The sequence below is a fragment of the Suricata suricatta genome, chromosome 1, assembly GCF_006229205.1.
Source record: "Suricata suricatta isolate VVHF042 chromosome 1, meerkat_22Aug2017_6uvM2_HiC, whole genome shotgun sequence".
Classification (NCBI taxonomy): Eukaryota; Metazoa; Chordata; class Mammalia; order Carnivora; family Herpestidae; genus Suricata; species Suricata suricatta.
In genome coordinates this window covers 1125637-1140588 of record NC_043700.1, presented here as the reverse complement: position 1 = coordinate 1140588, position 14952 = coordinate 1125637, and the positions used below count along the sequence as shown (strand labels likewise).

Here is a 14952-nt window from a genome sequence, read left to right as displayed (position 1 = left end):
GGGGTCTGTGAGTTCAAGCGCCACATCGGACTCTGTACTAACAGGTCAGAGTCTGGAGTCTGCTGTGGATTCTGTATCATCTTCTCTCTCTGCCCCTCTCCTGCTCACACTCTGTCTCTCTCACTCAAAAATAAACATTTAAGAAAATGAAATAAAGGATGTATTTTTCAGGAAATAAGTCATTGTGTTGTTAACTAAGGAAACTAGCTTTTCAATAGTTCCAGGCAAATTTGTTATGGATGTGTATTCTTTTACGTGAATATATGAGGTCGTTTTTTTTTTTTTTTTTTTAGTGTTTCTTTGTTTTTGAGAAAAAGAGAGACAGTGTGAGTGTGGGAGGGGCAGAGAGGGGAGGGAGAGCCAAGTGCGGGGCTGGAACCCATGAACCCAGAGATCATGACCTGAGCTGAAGTTGGACACTGCACTTACGCAGTGAAGACCATTCTGAGGGACGGCCAAGAACATGGCCTGAAGGTGAAGGAGGAGGCACGGCGCAGGATAGACAGCGTTCAAGGGGAGGTGTGTCGCCTGAGGTCCGTGCTCAGGACCTGGGCTGGTACCTTCCTGGTCATGTGGGGGTGTTGCTCTCCTTGGTCCATGTCCATTTGTAGGGGACAGAAACTGGAGAGTCTTGACAGCCTCCAGATCAGGTCTCTGAGTGCTCCCTTGGTTGATCTGGGAGGGAATTTGTCTTAGATTCTGTGCGGGCTTATGGCGAGTCTGGATGGGCATCTGGTCAGATCTCTTGCCTGATGCCTCGAGGCTGAGCTTAGGGTCCTGGTCCAATGTACATGCAGGGGGCCGTGTGTTCAGTGTTGAGGTCATGTTATGACACTTGATTTGTGGCTGATGGGTTAGGACCGGCTCAGGCCATGTGGCTTAGAGCCAGCAGGGGAACGTCACGGGAGCAAACTTAGGGCCTGTTGTCTGTCAGCATGATGACGAGGGCAGGATCCCGGCCAGAGTGCTTGGATGCTGGCAAGAGGGCTGCCGGTGACAGCCGCTTCCTGTCTTGTCTTCTGTCCATGAAGTGAGGTGAAGCTCAGTTCAGGTCTTTTGATGGGAGACCCTGTAGGGCAGATGGGTCTCATACCAGGTTTCTTTTCCAGCCGCTGACATGTGAGAATCGGGCCCAGGGTAGATGCCCCCTTGATCGCGTAGACAAGCGCAGGCCTGTTTGGATGCCGTTGGAGAAGACACCACACATACACAGCGTGTATGTACATATGTATGTATGTGCGTACGTATGTACGTATATACGCCCACAGTTGGCCCTTGAACAACAGGTTTGAATTGCATGGGAACACTTATCCTTGCCTTTTTTTCAATGCAGTAGAATGCTGTAAATGTATTTTCCTTCTGTTTTCTCAATGTCAATTTCTGTTTCTAGCTTATTTCGCTGTAAAAATAGAGTGTGTAACACACATAACCTGCGAATACATGATAACGGACTGATTGTGTTATCGAGAAGGCTTCCAGGCACCCCTAGGCTATTAATAACTCAGTTTGGGGGGAGTCAAAAGTTATACTTGGATTTCCAACTGATGATAGATGTGTTAACTAACTTGACTGTGGGAATCCCACATCACAGTGTATATGTACATATACCAAAGAGTCATGTTGTGTATTTTAACGTGATATGGGGGAACTTGGCACTGCACATTCACGTAGGGATCCTGGGCTCATGGCCTGGGAAGCAGCAGTGCTCCACGAGAGGGACCGTGCAGGGAAGGGGACTGGTTATGGGCAGAATGTGTCAGTGTCTGCAGGCTCTGTAGAGAATTTCTGGACTACCTATCAGTAGTTTGGTTTACTCTCCTTTTCCATTCCTTAGCACGTTTACTACTGTTTGTGAATATTATTCTGAGCAATAACAACTTTTACCCTTGTTTATTTTTATATTGTCTTTTCTATGTCATTATTTCATACTCCTTATTATTTTGTTACTTCTGTATTTTTCCAGTGTTTGTGTTCCTTTTAACTTCCTGAGAAGGCGCTGACATGACGGATTTGAGTCTTGGCTTTAATTCAGCTGTGCCCATGCCAGTCTCTAGATGTACCCCATAGCACTGATTTAGATGGGTCCGCTGTGTTCCCTCTCCTCTCCTCAAATCCTGTGCCTGCCAGCCATGTGTGCCCTCCAGGGCCTGCACCCCATGTGCCCGCAGCCCCAGTCTGTTCTCTAGTATCCCCAACGCCATGTCCTCCTCTGTTTGTTTCCAGCCCCTGTGCCCATGACCCGTGTCTGTCGTCACGTTTTTCTAATCCCTCTGCCAGGTGTTCTCGCCAGTCTCAAAAGTCTGCGTGCCCTGTGCCTGCACCCTCTGCAGCCCACGTGCTGCCTCATCCCTTTTCACAGTCACATCACGGAACTCCTTTCACCATGTCCCTCTCCCCATGGCCCAGGACAGTTCATGCGTTTCTCCTGGCAGGAGCTGAGCCGACCCTGGGGAGGGAGATCTGAGTTGCCAAGTGTCAGGGTAGCAGACAAAGCATCAAGTCAAAAATGAAAGCGTTAAGCCTGTAATGACGTATTGTGGTGGCACAAGCAAGAGCTGTAGCCACAGACGTTCTGATTCCCCCCGCGCTATTCCCCATCACCCGGGATGTTGTACAGATCAGGGATCAGGTGAACACAAATGGGGGCTTGGTCTCACTGTTGAGGAAACCCCAAACAAAAGGTGTGGCATTTTCATAGACCCTTGGGCTGGAGGAAGAGTGACAAGTGCTAGGGGCAGGAAAGCACTGAGCAGTGTGTCGGAGTTGGAAAAGCGTTTTCAGGGTTCTCCCATCTTCTCCCCCTGTGAGGGGATCACGGCAGAATCAACTGGAGAAGACCTCAACCCTAGACACAGATGGAGAGAAGCGTGTGTGTTTAGGAGATGCTGCCCTTCCCTGGGGTTTCTTATGCTGAAATCCAAGCACCTGTTGAGCACCAGGTTCCTGGGTGGCGGCACCATCATTTAATTATGAATGGAAAAATGGGATCACACAAAGAACTTTAGGAGAATTGGTCAACAGTGACCACCCTCCATCCGGCCCACCTCCTTGGGGGTTCACGTCAGCCTTCCTCGGATATGGCTTTCTGGATTTCCTGAGTCTGACGAAAACGGACAGTCATTCACACAGACACAAGACTCCTCCTCGTGCCTTCTTCCAGTTGGCGTGACGGGGACCGATAACCACCAGGTAAAACGCGGTCCTCACGCTGTGTGACCCCTCCTTCCTGCATGTTCTCCACACTCTCCCAAGGACCCGCCCCGAGGAGGGCACCCTCAGGCAAGGCAGGTGAGGTGGTCTTGAATGACTCACTAGGGAGACCTTTGTGAAGTCTCTCACAATGTACTATGGAAGCAACGCCACGCGAAGTCCTGACCCCGATGGACACCAGAATCAGTGCTATGGCAATACTGTCCTGTGGCACACAGAGTTGAATGTGGAAAAGGAAGCATGCCTGTCTATCAAAAATCTGAATTTCTGGGGCACGTGAGTGGCTCATTCGGTTAGGGGTCCGACCGCTCAGGTTGTGATCCCACGGTTTGTGAGTTCCAGCTCCGCCTTGGGCTCCACACGGGCAGCTCAAAGCCTGGATCCTGCTTCGGATATTCTGTGAGCCTCTCTCTCTCTCTCTCTCTCTCTCTCTCTCTCTCTCTCTCTCTCTCTCTCTCTCTGCCTCTCCCCTGTTTATGCTGTCTCTCTCTGTCTCTCAAAAATAAATAAAAGTGAAAAAAATTTTTTTCTTAAATCTGAATTTCCCATTTGACACAAGAGGAAGCCATTTTCAAATACAAACTTACTTCCAAAAACCTGAGTCATCCTCTACTGGCTTGGAAGCTTCCCAACTGAGGGTCTGAACTATTTTACTTAGTGTTTTCTTTTCAGGGCCCCACTCTGATCTCACAAGTATCTTAACTTCCAGTAAACAAGCTAATACTTTAGGCTTTCAGTCCCCACAGTGAAATTGAACAGGATGCTTGTCACTGTGCCTATCTGAGTCCACACAAGTAGGACTCTGGGGTTCAGTTCCTCTGGAATTTGAACCTCATGTCATCAGGAACATTTCGAGCCATGCCTTTTCATCATTACTATTCAACAGGAAAGAGTCCTTCACCTAGTGAGGAAACAAACACACATCACAGCATCAGTTTTCTCACTGTGCTCTTTCTCTGAGAGCTAAATATGAGGCTCAAATTGTCCAGAAACCTACTGAAACGCAAATGTGCTCCTCCTGTCTGTCAGTAGAGGCTCAGAAAGGTGGGTAGCAGGCAGACTCCATGGAGGAGACTCCACGTCCGCATTCACTGTTCTTAAACTGTCCATTGGCATGCACCAAGATTGGACCTGGTTTTTCAATGATTATAGTTTCCATTGGGTTTTCATCTTTCCCTATAAAACTGCTGGGTTCTCAGTCGAGTGTTCTAGACACTTTTAAAATCTCTGACATAATATAGACTGACATAACAGATTGCCCTCCTCGGTATGGTACCTCAACAGGTCATTTCAAGGCCTTTCTGGAGCAGAAAGCTGACCCATCTCCCAGGAATAGACACCTACTCCTGTCTGAATACTTTGGTACTGCCATGTCAGTTCTTCCTGGGTCTTGAGTCTGCTGGCCTTCATACTGGAATGGCACCCCTGGTTCTGGCCGCGGGGTCGCAGACGCTAGGGGTCTAGAGTTCTTTTTTGTACAGCAAGAGAGGGGATGCAGAATTGAATGCAAGAGTCGCTGACACCCCGGAGGAGAGCGGGGGAGACAGGAATCCGGAACAGGGCTTTTGTCTCCGCATACCCTCGGGCAGAACACTGGCCCCTTCGGTACCGCGTGCCTTTAGTGTTTTACCTATTTGTTCCCAAATGTTTCTGTCGAAGGTTCCTTGCTTGGGAAACCAAGGGCAGTGTTGCTGTGTAATCCTTAATAGTCTAAGGAGTGGTACAGGAGTGTGTTATCTCTGTTCTAGGAATAGGGGGCCTCTCATAATAATTCTCTCAAAAGTTCCGCCGCAGCGAACCCTAATGTAGTTTCCGTTTTACCTCATCAGGAGAGATTGTAGTCCAGTGCCCTTCTTTCTTTATTAGAGCTCTGGTCGTTACCGAGCATCCTGCAGTCCTTGAATTATGTCGGCTCATTAGCCACGTCGGCCTATATTCACGTCGGCCTCTAGCTACATTGCCTTCTTAGCCATGTCGGCTTCTGATCACTGCCCTTCTGTCACGTCAACTTCTTGGCCACGCCTTCTTTTCTTCTAATCACGTCGTCTCTTGTAATCAAGTCGGGTTCTAATCACGTTGTTTTCTTATGCTTCGGGGTCACCATAGTCACAGACTATGAGTCTGGAGTTCTCTCTTGTCCAGCAAGAGAGCGGAGGCAGAAATGAATGCAAGTGAGGCTGATGTCCAGAAGGAGACAAGAGCCCAAACAGGGCTTTCATCTCCTCTCCGTATTTATTGAGCTCACAAGATATTGCCCACTTGGTGAACATGCAGAAAACGAGATCTTACACACATGAACGTGGAGAAAGTCAGTAATCACTAACTTGTGCGTGTAAGAGGCAAAGGGTCGGGAGGGCAGGTGGTGTTGTGATTAAGGTACATTGGCGCCAGATGGAATGTCATTTCCAGCAGATGATATGACAAGTTCAGTGATTCCATTTCACTATCTCGCTAGCTAACCTTGGGTGTTTTCACCTCGTAATGGTGGCTTTCTGCTCTAAGCCTTTTTCTAACCCATTTATGTAAGTGGAATCCATTTCCCCACAGTCTCCAACGTTCAGACCAGCCCAGGATCTTCCAAGTGGGTTGGTAGGCTGGGAACTTGCCTCAAAGGGGTCAGTTTACTACCTGTTTCTCTGTCATCTCTCTCTGAATCTGTCGCCTACCTATGTGTCTATCGTCTATCTCCTGTCTTCATCATGTGTCTGTTGTCTGCTATAGGTATGTCTTTCTTTTATTTACAATGTATCTGTCCTATCCCATACTTTGTTAGTGATTTGTAAATTCAGATGCCTTTGAGATAAATGTGGATGACATCCCATAGTTGTTTAGTTTTCTAAGTATGTTTTAAGTGCACAGATGTCATTATCTTTGTATCCTGGATTCTTTGACAGATTCCAATCATTTTGATAATAAAACATAGTTTAACTCTTGTACCTGCTTTTTGCTTTCTCCTTCTGAATATTTTGTTTCAACTGTGGATTGGAGCCATGACAAAGATGCACTGTTTAGACAATACATAAATTTATTTTAAGCTCCTGAACAATGAAATGCTTGCTGTTTTCAGGCACAGGTTTTAGGGATGCCTGTGTGCTCACATGAACATGTAATAATACGGACATACCGCTTTTTTTTTTTTCTGTAGCCTCATTCATACCCTTAAGAATTGAAGGGTAGAATGTGTGAATTAAGATTTCCTTGAGAAATCCAGAAGCTTAGGTTGGTGGATTTGGCCAGACAAGTAACAGTGTTCCTATTGCCGAAATTGCTCCACCATCATCCCAAGTGAAGGCACATACTGGTTTTCCGATATGCAATCTCATACTCTGGTTTCCCTTCAGATCGCATGAATCTTTCACCTTTTACCGATATGCAATCTCAGTTTGCTAGTTGTCAACATTTTCATTATTTAATCTCTTGACTTGAGTTGGATTTATATCTTGGAAGAAAAGTTCCTGTAACAGCGGGAAAACATATTAGCAGCTGCCTGAGCAGCTCAGTGTTCTCTACCTTAGCGCAAAGTCCAGGGCCCAGCATGGCCAAGATTAAGAGTCGAAAGGAGGGAATCCTAGGCCTACCGGACCTTCTGTAAATGTTCCTGGTACCCTTTATGCCCCCTGGGAATGCTCACACTGCAGTGCAAGGCATGGGGACTCAGAGCCACGAGGCTGAGCAACTGCACCATGTCAGGTCCTCCTGGAAGCCTGTGTAAGGCGCGTGCTGGCCAGTGCCGCCCCCTGCTGGTGAGAGAGCACCGTGCAACACTCCCTCTTGTGACCCCCGCCCCCCTGTGGATTGCAGAGCCAGGTGTGTGGACTTCCTTGGGGGTGAGTGGAACACATGGCAGAAGATCAGCCAGGAGGAGCTGGCCATAGTCATCCTGGGAGCTGAATGGATGCTTATGGATGCCGTCATCATGAGATCTAGCTCAAATGTGTGCGTGTGTGTGTAGGTGGGTGTGCACGCACACGCGTCTGTGTGTTAGGCAGATGTCAGTCCAAGAAGAGAAGGTTGGATACCAAAATCACAGGTTGACATAGAGTGGTTAGTTTTCTGTGGCTTTTCCCTTCATGGCTCAGGTGCACATACACTATTTGCATTTTACCTTAGATTCTGCCCAATTTAGAATCAAATCAAAAGTAAAAATGGATTACATTTGTTAAAGTCACTTAAGATCTGACATCCAATTACCCGAGTTGAACTCTTTCATTTAAAAAGTGAAATGGCATCATTCATATGTGAAATAAAAAAGAAAACAGATGAACATAGGGGAAAGAAGGAAAAATAAAATGAGATAAAATCAGGGAGGCAAACCATTGAAAACTCTTTTTTTATGTTTATTTTTGAGAGAGAAAGAGAGAGGGAGAGAGAGAATGTCAGTAAGGGAGGGGCAGAGAGAGGGAGACAGAATCCGAGGAGGCTGCAGGCTCTGCCCGAAACAGGGCTCAGCCTCATGAGCCCCAAGATCATGACCAGAGCCAAAATAAGACCCTTAACTGGCTGAGTCTTCACTCTAGAGAAGACATTGAGGATTGCTAGAGGGGAAATGGGTGCAGGGATGGAGTAAATGGGTTGCTTTATTGAGAGCATTTGTGGGGATTAGCACTAGGTGTTACATGTAAGTGATGAATCCCTAAATTCTACTCCCAAAGCCAAGAGTACACTAACTATTAACTAACCTGGATTTAAATTTTAGAAACATATTTTCAAAAGGAAAAAAGGATATCTTTTACCTCTGTCAGCTATGATATTTGAAAATCTAGAATTAAATATGAATTCCTCTACACAATCCAAATGCTGACATTAGTTTCTAATAAATGACATCTGTGTGTTTAGTGCAGCCTGAAAAAGCAAGTATTTACCTTTCAATGCACTTGGCAAACGACCAGATTGCTCCTATATGGCCCCACTCACACAGGAGGAATTTACAGATCAGGCACTAATTTCCATTTAACAATATGTTTAGTCAGTCTCTCACCTTCGAAATATAATTATGACTTAGAGCATCCATCTATCCCTTAAATACTACATCGCTGCCTCAGTGTCCATTTGCGACTGTTTTTCTGAGGTGCACAACTGAGGACCAAGATCGTAATGGAACCCACCAGAAACCCCTGTGCCGCCTCCCCTGGTAGGAGATTGTCCCATGAGGGGTGGTAGCAAGCTGCGTGGGACAAGGTACAGCTGCTCGATGGCTGAGTGATTATGGGTGGGAGAACGTTCCTTTCCACCTTCTTCTCTGCTTGCTCGTGGGAGAGTGATTGTTAAGGGAACCTAACTGAGTCAACACGATCCAATAAGGCTCCACCCACTTATCTCTTGAAAAAATAAGCATTTATTTGCTGCTTACCATTTCCAAGCAGTTAGCCAGTGTTCACGCTTTACAAAATATATTATTTAGGCAAGTAAAAACTTTGCACACTTACCAATTACTGTTTCCTTCTGTTCCTCCCCTTTGATGCAAAAACTTCCTGAAAAGTCGTTCTGCTTCCCCTTGGAGCTGTAGTTCATCCGATTTCATGCTCGTCTGCCATTTCTTTGTGTGAAAGCACCGAGTTTGTTTCAGCCTCCTTCTTGTGTTGCTGCATGTTTGGGTATTTCCAAACACATCTTCACCTAGAATCTACAGATGACTATGTTTGGGGAAATGTCCTTTGAACAGAGTGTGAGGAATGGGATGCTAGGACTGTGAGTGTCAGGCATTTTCACAGGGACTCCTGATCTCAGCCTGCTTTTTAGCCTTCATGCCTGATAGGCCACTTCCTCTGACCCTTTCAGGCTCTGATAGCCACCCCTCCCCGTAGTGCTCTTTGGTGCGGATGGGAGGGAGGAATCCTTCAAATACCCCAAAACAACCCCCAAACTCTCCAATCACATCATCATGGGCAGCCAGCCTTCAAGCACCTGATTCTCCTTGTCAGGTTGAATGCCACATCCCAAAAGCACAGCCAAATGGATGGTCCCACCTCACGTCCACATCATGCACACCTACAACACACCTAATGTGTCCTACAAAGGGACTTCCAGTGAGTGTTTGAGGGTGAGTGTGTATGCGTGCAGGCATGTGCTTCAAAGCCTGTAGTGAGAGCCCGGGACTGCTTCCTGAGACCTCTGTCCCTCCTTGTTCTTCCTCTTGGTAGCTCTGGCTCTGCCTGCGAAACAAGGGACTCTGTCACCGTTTTGCTCTCTGAGGTGGGATGCCCTGGCTAAATTGTCAAGCTGGTAGATGTTTTGTGCCGGATGATCCTTTTCCATCTCTTCTCTGTATTTGGAACCGAGAATGAGGACTGCATGGGTGGGAAGAACAAATCCTATTTGCCTGAGGTTGAATTCATTTTTGGGACAGTGTCATTCTTGGAGGACTCTCCAGTGGTGTCACATGATTGGTTGCACTGGTGTCTCCTCCACACAACCCTCCAACTCTGGAACTTTGATGCTGGGTCTGTTTCAGGCGCCCCTTGGGGCAAAAACCGTGTCTGAATGGCCAGCCTGGAGTGGTGTGGCTCACTCCAATGATCTCTTTCCAATACACTCTACTGGATGTGAAAGAGGACGTAGGCGTGTTGGCTCAGGGCAGAAGTCCCATCACTGGCGGTGACCTTGGCGTCATCCATTTTGTAGCAGTGGCCGTTTCCGGCTCTGACATAACAGAAGGAATGTTCGCTGTGACAATCCCGCCCCGCGTGCGCCTGAATGGCACAAAGCACGTAAACCATCGATCCTGCCTTCAGCTCAGACATTCCTCTTGCGTGTCCAGGAACTCAGGGCATTGCACTTCCTTAGCCAGTCTGCTGCCTGTGGAGTCTGAGAGTCGTTTCAATACCAGCAGTAGGTGCTTGGAGCAAGTGTACAAAGTCAGTGCCTTGGAAGCATGTACCTTATCTAGACAAGTACGACAGTGAGAGGCGTTTTCGCCATCCAACTTTTCAGGCTTCGCCGACTGTTGCAAAGCTTGGCTCACACTCTGAGCTGCCCTGATTGATATCCAGGTAAGGGACAAAAGTGCTGGAAATGCCGTTTCCAAAAACGGGGTTTGAGACCTCTGGCACCCTCCAAGGATGCGCTGGATGAGGGTGAGAGTTTCAGACTGAGGCTCTGCAGTCTTGTCCTCACCCTAACACGCCTGCTCCATTGCACCAGAGTGAACATCAGAGTCTTAGGGGCCTCTTCCTGCTCACGTGTGTGGGGGCCGTGAGCGTTCCGGTGCGAGCCAGGTCACATGCCCAGGACGGCAGAGGATGGGGTCATGTGAGCCCGCAGAGCACACGGCACGCAGCATGTCTGCTTCCCACAGGCTCGGGAGTCTCCCGGGACAGCTCACAGCCGGCGAGGGGTGGCGTGCGTGTCAGGCTCTGCCGGCCCCATTCGCAGAGCCCGTGTTTCCCACGCGCTGCACCCCGGCCTGTTGACATGGGAGCCCAACCATTAGGCAGGTTGCAGAGTGTCCGCGGTCACGGTGAAGGCCTCTCAGGTAGAATGGGTCCTCCTGTGGGTGTGGGCGGGGGGGGGGGCAGCACCACCTGTACTGACCAGCCAGATTTGGGTTCTGGAAAGACATTGAACGGCAACTCTGCTTGGTGGCGGGAGAAGCAGCCGCCCACGTCTGCAGGAAGAGCTTGCACAAGATCTCCCACGTGGAAGCTCACGTTGCGGGTGGATGCTTCTCTCAGGAGGCCAGGCTCAGAATGAGGGCGGAGGCCCTCGCCTCAGCCCTTTATAGCTGGCCCCACCCACACGACTAGGAACAGGACATCCAGTCAGCCACAGGCCTGAGATTGGGTCAAGGGTCTCGGGTGTGGCCACTCTTCTGCAGAGAGACGCTCAGCCCAGCCTGTGGCCCCCCTCCCCCAATGGACAGACACACATTTCAGCACTCTCTCCACCTCCCTCATTTCCATTGCTCCCTTTCTGGACAGACTGACTTGAGAGTTTCCAACTTGCGTGGAAATCCTTTCGGAGCGTCCACCTTGCTTTCAGAGTACTATCAAGTGAGTCAAGGATGGACGGACATTATTTTTCTAGGATATGGAAGATCATTTTACAGATTGAGCTCACGTATCATGTAGGAGGACTTCTTCCCCACCAGCCAGAACGTATGTAGCACCAGCAATTATTAGCGGATGATTACTGTCCGTGGCTTTGCTTCTAAACCTCTTGAACTCTCTCCATGTGATCCATATATACAACTATCATGACGATCTTTATAAACACGTTTGTCTACGAAGCTGTGGCCTCGAAATTCTACCACGACACATCCTGTGGCAGGTTTCATGCTTTGTAAAACCATTTTTATTTTTTTAGCTCCCTTCCCATCCATCGATTATTTGCCAAAGTTTAACTGGTACAATTGGGCAATTACACCGCAAGGTAGCTCTAGGTTCACCCGTTTCAGGACACGTTTTGGCATATTTGTGACATTTATACAGTTTGGGGTTTGAATTTGGAAACACAGGGAACGATGCACCCTCATTTAAGCTGTGGCTTTAATGTGTCAGAATCTCTGACCAGGTTTCAGAATGGCAGGGTCTAGCGAAGGTTTTGTCTCCATTGTTTGTTTTTTATTTTTCTTAATGTTTGTTTGTTTGTTTATTGAGAGAGAAAGAGGGAGAGAGCCCAAGCGCCCACATGGGCAAGCTGAGGAGGAGCAGAGAAAGGAGAGAGGATCCCGAGAAAGGTCCCCGCTATCAGTGCAGAGCCCAACATGGGTTCAAACTGATAAACTGTGACAATGCGACCTGAACTCAAATCAAGAGTTGGATGCTTAATCGACTGAGCCCTCCAGGCTCCCCTTGTTCATTTGCTTTTTGATTTCAGTTTTTATTTAAATTCTAGATACGGACCATGTAGGGTGAGATTGGTTTCAGGATTAGAACTTAGTGATTTTTCACTTAACACAACACCCAGTGCCCATCACAAGTGCCCTTAACGTCCCTCACCCATTTTGCCCAAACCCCGTCCACCTGCCGTCCATCAGTTAAGTTTCTTCTCTGTAGTTAAGAGCCTCCTGTGGTTTGCTTCCCTCCCTCCCTCCTCTCTCTCTCTCTTCCCTAAGTCTTCCTGTTTGGTTTCGTAAATTCAACATATTTTTTGAATGGACAAGAGAATTCTTTCATACATGTTACGATGTTCAATTCCCATTTGAAAATGAGTAATGCTGGTTCACCATGTAATTTGCAACGAGGAAAAACATCCTGAAAGTGCATAACACTTAGGAAGAGATACAGCTTAAGAGAAGACACCAGGGGCACGTAGGTGGCTCAGTTGGTTGAGCATCTCACTTTAGCTCGAGTCATGATTTCATGATTCCTGGGTTCAAACCCTGTATTAGGGCTGTGTGCTGACTGCTAGCTCAGAGCCTGGAGGCTGCTTCAGATTCTGTGTCTCCTTCTCTCTCTGTCTCTCTCAGAAATAAATAAATGTAAAAAAATGAAAAAGAACATCCATTTGGAACCACGTGGATGGAACTAGAACTGTATTATGCTAAGAAAAAAAGTCATCAGAGAAAGGCAAATATCATATGATTTCACTCACATGTGGAATTTAAGAAACAAAACAGATGCACCTAGGGGGCAGGAAATAAAATAAGATAAAGAGGGAAGCAAACCATAAGAGAATCTTAAATAAGTAGAACAAAATGAGGAGGAATGGAGGGAAGGGGGTGAGGGGTGGGGCTGGATGGGTGATAGGCATCCAGGAGGGCACTTGTGTTGAGCACTGGGTGTTGTACGTAAGTGATGAGTCATTAAATTCTGTTCCTGAAACCTGTACTACAGCATATGTTAACTAATTTGAATCTACGTAATCATTAAAAATTATCAGCTCTACTAGTGACGGGCTGTATACAGTTTGGGAAAACTGGTGGAACAGAAAGAAGCTATGAAAATCTCATTCTGCTCAACAGCCATGAATCCCCAGATCCCTAAATGGGAATGGGTTCCATATGATTCCCGCTCATAAACACATGTAAAAGGCTGAGAGAGCGCGCGCACGCGAGCGAGATGTCATCTCCTCCGCCGGGAGGACAAGGCAGTCACTGGCTCCTATTGTTCATGTAGAAATGACTTCTATCCCTGTTTCACATGTGGGCGCACTGGGAATCTAAGCCGCCTGTGCTTTTTGAAGAGTATTCGATGCCTTTCTCAGTTCACCCACTTTATTTCTTGTGCTTTTGGGTGAATATTTCATATAAACATGTCCACAAGCTGACTAATTTGGTTTTCTTTTTCTTTCCTTCTTTTTTTACTTGTTAAGTTTATTTTGAGAGACACAGAGAGAGAGACAGAGACAGAGACAGACAGAGAGAGAGGGAGGGAGGGCGAGGGAGAGGGGGACGAGAGAGAATCCCAAGCAGGCTCTGCACCATCAGCCCAAACTGTGAGATTGTGAACTGAGCCAGAACCAAGAGCCGGGCCCTTATCTGACTCAGCCTCCCATGACCCCACTCATTTGGTTTTCTTTGTAAAGTCGCTTAATCTCTTCCATTAATTTCAGTTATAGACCAGGGTTTGCTAAAGCCAGAGCCTTTGTCTATATTTTCATGTTTTTATTGCTTTATTCTATTTAACATACTTACATTGTAAATCCCTTTCTTCAGACTCTAGTCTAACACTATGGATGGTTTTTTTTGGTCTTGTCCATATTTGTCTTTTCTTCCCCATCACATTCCCTTACTCTTTTTCTTGCATACCTGAGATTTTCTTCTCATTCTTCTTTTTCAGATTTTACTTTTACAAAGTCTTGACCTCCAACATAGGGCTTGAACTCACAACACCGACATCAAGAGTTGCATGCTCCGGTGACTCGGCCAGCAAGGCGACGCTCTGAGATCTTCTAAAAGGGGGACACTGGCATCGCTGTTGTTTTATATAGAGATGGTGTCTATCCCTTTCCTTAGGCGGATAGAATTGGGACACACCACCTTTTTCCCATTCAGAAACTGGAATGCACTCTGTGTGGCCGCTTTGATTGGAGTGAATCTGACCTTCATGCCTTCAGGTTCATTCTTCTAAAATCACTGCAGATGTCCTCCTGCTGTTCGAGGTAATCCCCCCAAACCATGGGATTGTATTACAGCACCTCTCTCGCCAGTCCCCACCTAACAGCCTTGAGAGGAAAGCAGCCCTGTTTGGGGGACTTGCTGATTTGAAGCTGCCGTGTCAGTCTGTGTACCCACCCGCTTGTTTTTCGTCCCTCGTGATGGCTTTCTCCCGGAGATTGTCAGTGTCCATACTAAGCAGTTTCTTGGGTGTAGAAATGTCTAGTGATGTCACCTGCCCTAGTGAGGGCTTCTACCCGGGTGGAGTCTCAGTTCAGGTAGTCCTTTATGGTCCCACAGCTCTTTAAACTTTACCAAATACAACTATTAAGTGAATATTTAATCTCTACTCTAATCCCACCTCCACTCCCCACACAGTAGCTGGAAGCCAAAGCCCCAATATCTTGTGTGTGCAAAAGTCCAACTCATTTCTACTAGCCCCGAAATGCTCCGTCTTTCTTCTGGGATTTCTTCCAGTACTACCCAACCTCCACCCCCCACCACTTTTCCATTGCCTCACTAGAAAATCCCGTGTGGATGTGGCAGTCATCTCACTGGATTTCCCTAGTCTCATGGATTGTACCTCAAAAACTGGAAGTTAAATAGGTTACACGACAACGTCTTCAGAGATCTGTATATTTTACCCAGGTTTTGATGTTGCCTTTTATGGGTAAGACCAATAAAATCTACTCAGTCATGGCAGAAAC

General features: G+C 47.2%; 1 protein-coding gene and 1 long non-coding RNA gene across 5 annotated transcripts in view; both read left to right on the top strand.

Moving 5' to 3' along the window:
- Positions 1–14952, top strand: part of LOC115287128 (zinc finger protein 14-like) — a 119907-nt gene that overhangs the window by 41875 nt on the left and 63080 nt on the right. The window lies entirely within an intron of this gene.
- Positions 360–14952, top strand: LOC115287198. The gene is made up of 2 exons (XR_003906351.1): positions 360–1216; positions 13929–14952. It is a non-coding gene; the product is annotated as an uncharacterized LOC115287198 (long non-coding RNA).